At 47.1% G+C, this 6,000-nt stretch overlaps 1 protein-coding gene across 2 annotated transcripts in view; it reads left to right on the top strand.

Moving 5' to 3' along the window:
- Nucleotides 1-4,150: 4,150 nt before the first annotated feature.
- SCML2 (Scm polycomb group protein like 2) overlaps nucleotides 4,151-6,000 on the top strand; it is an 86,809-nt gene continuing 84,959 nt past the window's right edge. Inside the window, exon 1 of one of the 2 annotated variants that reach the window (XM_075538995.1) lies at nucleotides 4,151-4,202. The gene's annotated coding sequence lies outside the window, so the exon portion shown is untranslated. Of the gene's footprint in view, nucleotides 4,203-4,850; nucleotides 4,973-6,000 lie in introns of those variants that run through there. The other variant, XM_075538994.1, reaches the window with a different exon arrangement.

Here is a 6,000-nt window from a genome sequence, read left to right as displayed (position 1 = left end):
TAAAATTATTGTATTTTTTTCTTTTGTATTGTTTTTTTGAGTGACAGTTTACACAGCAAATTAGCTTCTCCTTTGACAATTCCACACACATTTTTCAGTGACATTAGTTACATTTCTCACAATGTGTCAACATTCTCCTTCATCACTTTCTGTAATCTTGCTTAACTCTTGATAGGTTTTATGGCCATCTAAAGAACCCTTTATTTACAGTGACTCAAAGAAGTAGTTAAAAATACTTTATAATCGTAACGCTTTATTTGGTTTCCTTCATGCATCCTTGCCAATTAAGCAGTGTTGATTCCATATTGGTTGTTGTATTGTCGCGTGCCATTGAGTCGGTTCTGATTCATACTGACCCTATGTACCCGAGAACGAAACATTGCCTCATCCTGCCCAAGCCCCACAATTGTAATGATGTTTGATCCCACTGCTGCATTCACCATGTCAATCCATCTACTTGGTCGTTCTCTTTTTTGCTGACTTTCTTCTTTAGCAATCATGATGTCTTTTTCCAGGGACTGGTCTCCCTTGATAAGACGTCCAAAGTACATGAAATAAAGTCTCACCATCCTCATTTCTAAAAAGCACTCTGGCTGTATTTCTTCCAAGACAGAGCTGCTTGTTCTTCTGGCGGTCCATAGTACATTCAAATTTGTCCACCAACACCATAATCCAAATTCTTTTTCTCTCTTTCCTTATTCACTCTCCAACTTTCATATGCATATGCGGCTATTGAAAATACCATTGCCTGGGTCAAGTGCACCTTAGTCTTCAAAGTGATACCCTTGCCCTTCAACAATTTAAAAGTGGGTTGTGCAGTCAATTTGCCTAATATACCAGTACTTTGATTTCTTCTTCTCTTTTTATTAGTAGGGATTTAATACATATAACATATAATTCCATATTTTAATCACATCCAGTAGAATTGTACAATTGCTACCACATTCAGTTTCCAACCATTCTTATTCTACATAGACTCCTTGATTTCATTTCCCTTTTACCCCCTGCCCCCATCACTGTACCCTTCCACCACTCCTGAACCCCTTATTCTACTTGCTGTCCGTATAGGTTCATCAATCCTGGGTTTTGTATTCTGAAAACTGGAAAAGCATGGTGGGGAATCATGATTCCATATCAAGGCTACATAATGAGGCTCCAAAAAAGGCTCTGGATACAGAAATTCTAGCGTCTTCCTGGTTGATGAAAGACATCCATTTGTGTGGAAGGGTAACAGGTTCTTTATCAGGACACAGGAGCTCTAGATCAAGGGCTCTCCTAGATCTTGCCTTATGTTCATTTACATCCTTTGGGTTGTAATAAAACTATAATTGGTAAACATAGCACTGTTATGAGTTCTTAGTTATTCCCGTCCATTCTCAAGCCTGAGTAGTTGGAGAAGTGGGAGCCAGCAGGTCAGAAGCAAGGGGGCTGGAACCCCTGAGCTTGCCAGCTGGTGACCTGAAGGGGTAGGGGCACACCCTGAACTTTATCATCTGGAGGTCAGAAGTGTGGGTGTCATATGTACAACTAAGCCTGTGGCTGGTGTCTGTGGTCTTGGGCAGACTTACAGTCTAGAGGACTGTTCCTGCACCTTGTGAGGTCTGACCTCACTCCAGGTGGTTAGGGTTTGAGGAAGAAGTGCTACCTAGGTAGCTGGTGTCAGAAGTGGAACAGAAGTGAAAGGTGGGAGTTTCTTACATTTAAACTCACCTCTTCTTGTTTCCAGCATGGTGAACCTTCTTTCACCGTGCAAATACCATGCAGTGACTTTTTATTACCTTCCACAAATGCTTGAAGTTCCTCCAACAGATTAACCCCATTTTAAAGATGGAAAAGCCAGGGCGTAGAAAGATTCAAGGCAAAAGCTCAGCTCTCTTGAGGCAGCTGGGTCCTGCTTTCACTGCAAGGTTTATTACAACCAACAATAGCATTATGAAAATAATTCATATCCTACTGGCATGAGCGCCTGGTGTAGTGGGATTGGGGAAGAGCATTTTGTAAGAAGCAATTATTTGAAGATGTCTATAATATAAACATATATGCTTTAATACATTATAATAGGTTCTTTACAATTTTAAAACTTCTGTTTTAATTCATTCATCCATTAAATGCTTATAGTGTTTTTTTTACTAAAGTGAATTTATATCAGGAAAACCTTGGAGCGCTGATCACTGCCAAACTTAGAATTCTGTGTTTAGGGAGAAAGGATCTCTCATGAAGTAGGAAAACTAGTGGCACCTTCACTAATTATCCTAGTGTCAACTTTAGCAGTGCTGTAATGAAAACCCTTGTATGCATGGGTTTTCCCTACACTGAACTTGCTTATACAGGAAAGAAGCTACTCTCTTCATTCTGGGTGACTTACTATTAAACTTCTAAAGAAAGTTACCAAAGGCAGCAATCAAATATGCTTGAGCTACAGTATTTTGCATCAGACTGGGGCTAGGAAGGATGGCGTGTCTTCTTGAAGCGTGTCACAGTTGGATTTTGTTTTTTTTTTTTGCAACTCAGGAAACTAAGCAAACTGACAGGAACAAATCTGAGGCTTGAAAAATTAACCATGAAACTTGGGTTTTTGCCAGTCTTACCTCTTACTCCTTAAATCCAAATAATCTCCTTAGTTTCATGTTTTCTAGGCAAAATTCATTGAGCATCATATTGATAGGCATTCATTCACTCACTCACTTACTCAATATTTACTGAATCCTTTCTATGTGTAAGACACTTCCATTTTTTAAAGCCTTAATTCTATTTTGGCAAAGGAGAAAAAGCAGAATATAAGTAAATAAAACAATTATTTTTGGATGTTTAAATACATTGTGTATGGTAAAACATTGATAGATTTAAATACAAAGGGGCTTCAAAAATTTCATGGAAGAATGGAATCAAAATATAGCGACCTTCTTTTCCATGACCTTTTTCAAGCCTTGTATCTGCCCCAAAGCTGACTGCCATTTACATGCTCTGTAACAATCAAGTTCTTTGGTTGTAAAATGGGAATAAGAACAGCTACCTCAAAGGAAAAATGTGAATATTGAACATTATTTTTGAAAAGAGACTAGCATAATTGTCAACACACGCTGGGTGCTCAATAATTGGTATTTATCATGATCATCGATAACTCACTTGGTAGAAAAATCCCACTTTTATAAGTGATCGTTTTAGAGTGAGGGTTTCACGCATTTCATATGGAACAGAAATATGGAAGGCAAATGAGGCATCAGAACTGTTCTACAATTTAATAAGGGTGCATGGACATAAAAAGGTAAAAAACCCCCAAATAGTTCATATGGAGAATGTAAAGATGAACCCCCAAATCTCCCTCATGTTATGATTAGCCATCGATTATCAATTCACGTTCCTTCAGTCCCACTGTAGCCCATACTAATTAAACATCTGTTTCTTTCTGCTCATCTTTCTGAAGTAAAGTTGTCAGCTTAGACCATTTCAACATTTTCTACATGATGTTTATTATACAACTGATATGACCAAGTCATTCTAATATTTGCATATCATGGCCTAGTTTTTCCTATGTGCGTTTAAAAATTGACTTGAATTTTGCATTAACATAGCTTTATGCATTTTGCAAAGGATTCGAGATCCAAACAATTCGATTTTGCACGATTTGGCAATGTTGAAGTAAATTTGGTTTTTCAAAAAAACACTTTAATTTGATTCTTCTTTAATACTATAAAAGTTGCACATGAAAAAAACTGTATTCCGCATTATTTAAAGAGGATATATTCTGTGGGTATGAAAAAGTTTTGCCGCTCTGATTTCGGAATTATGATTTAAACAGTGCATCACGCCCTGTACACGAAGTTAACATGGCCCCTGGGGCAAAAAGGAAAACCTAACTTTTCAAAGCACTGACCAGGGTAGACTCGTCAATTATCCAGAATATATTGTATTGCTTGCAAATACAAATCTCAAATCTGCTTTGATAGACCCTATTTCTCAGCTAGGGATAGGCTGGGTGTCCCCCTCCCCCATTTGCTCCCAGTCCCCAGTGCGGAGGGATTCAAGGCTGTTTTAGACCTTCCCCGCATCCGTAATCTCCACCTGCGCAACTGGCCCGGGAACCTAGTTCCTTCCTCTCGCAGGGATACAAGAGATCCGGCAAAGGGAACGCCAGAACCCACTGGAACGCTGAAGGAAGAGGACGCTCTCCAGTGCGCTCTGCTCTGAGAATCCTCCCGCGAGTGAGTACGCCTCCTGTTGCCCTTTGCTCTCGACTGGGTTAAGAAGGCATTTAATGCCAGAAAGTGGAGCTGGGAGGGGAATGCGTGGCAAAAGAAACCAACCCAAAAACCCCCGAGAGAGAAAAAAGGGGAGAAAACCCAAGTTGCCTCCAGGAATCTGAGGCAAGTCACGAAGGAGTGATTTTGCCCCCGCTGCCTTGACGGGCTGCTTTCCTGGCCACTCGAACTTCTGTGGTGGAATTTCTGGCTCAGGGTTTGCTTGACTCTTGGGATGCGTGGCCAGGGCGGGTGGTGGCCCTGAGATGAAGGGGTTGGCGAAGGGGAGCGAACTTTTCTGGGGGAATACTTGACGAAGTCCAAGTCCGGGGGTCCCACTGAAAGGTTCACCGCGGGTTTGGAAGCAAAGACGGTTGTCTGGCTTTTCTTTTTGGCGGGGTGGGGGGGCAGGGGGGCGGGGCAGGAGACGTGGGGGAAATGCCCCAGATGGTCCTGGGCGGGCGGTCTCTAACCGCGGGACTCTAACCGCCCTCTGCGAGAGGCGCCCGAGCGAGTTCAAGAGGGCTTCCGGCGGGGCTGCACGCGCTGGCGGACTCGGGCGTGCTGCGCCCACCGCAGGGCACGCGGGCGGGGGCGGGGCAGCGGTGGCGGTTGCGGGGCATGCGCGGCTTCGCGCGCGGCTTCTCAAACATGGCGGCGGTGGTGTGAAGAGCGGTGCCGGCTCGCGGGGATAGTGTGACAGAATTTGGTGCTTTGGGCGGAGGAGACCAAAGGTGCGTGGCGAATGCGGACTCCGCAAGGAACCGTGAGGCGAAGCTGCGGAGCCCAGAGGCTGGCGGCGGCTCGCGAGCGAGCGACGGGGCGCCCTCGGCGGCGCGTCCCGCGTGAGGAACGCCCCCTCGCCGCCCCGCGGCCGTCCCGCTTAGTCTCGCACCCCCTTCCCCCAGCCCTAGGCGCGCGGTCTCCTCCCGGGCGGCGAAGGGTTCCCTCGGGCCGCGTAGCTTTGGCCGCGGAGGCCCCCTCGCCAGCTCTTGGTCTCCCTCAGAGCCCCTGTCGCCCGGCACGGGCCCATCCCGCCCGTGGCGTTCAGCACGCTGCGGTTCGCGGGCGGCCACGGCCCCGCCTCACAGCACCCCCCTCCCCCCAGCACCCCCCTCCCCCCCCGCGCCCGACTCTTGAGTGGGACCGAGCTGGGGCCCCAGCTGCGCGGGTGGGCCGCCTGGCTGCGGAGCTTGGCAGCCCGTGCGGGGTCTCGGAAGGGGTCCCTTCCGGGGACTTGTGAGACAACTTTTGGAGTTTGAGAGGGAAATGTCAGCCCGGAAGGATGCGCCTGCAGCGGAGCGAGCGCGGACCGGGTCGCGATGCCAGGTGCGCGCCCCAGGCTTGGCCCGGGCTCCTGGGCTTGGGGTGGGAGGGCCAGTCATTCTACACCCCCCCCCCCCCCGAGAGGGAGGGGAGGACGCGCTTCCCTTCGTGGGGGCAGGAAGACGCTGCCTCTGCTCCTGGGAACCGCGAGGCGCCAGAGGTCGCAGTTCTCTCAAAGCAGTCAGGACCAGGTCTGGGGACCATTGGCGCTTGCGTTTACAAACAGCCCGTGCCTGGCGCCTCACTCTGGTTGAAATCCACTGGATGACAGGGCATTTGTGGCTTTTCTGAGCGATTTGTGTGCAGTAGTTGGGCTAGAGGGTGCGCTGCTAACCACGTGCTGGGCAGTTCAAACCCGGCGGCGGCTCCGCAGTAAAAAGCTGAGGCTTTCTGCTGCCTTGGACATTTCAGTCTGGGAAATCAAAAGGTAGACAGT

The sequence above is a fragment of the Tenrec ecaudatus genome, chromosome X (assembly GCF_050624435.1).
Source record: "Tenrec ecaudatus isolate mTenEca1 chromosome X, mTenEca1.hap1, whole genome shotgun sequence".
Taxonomy (NCBI): domain Eukaryota; kingdom Metazoa; phylum Chordata; class Mammalia; order Afrosoricida; family Tenrecidae; genus Tenrec; species Tenrec ecaudatus.
The sequence above is the reverse complement of the archived record's forward strand: the minus strand, read 5'-3'. Positions and strand labels throughout refer to the sequence as shown.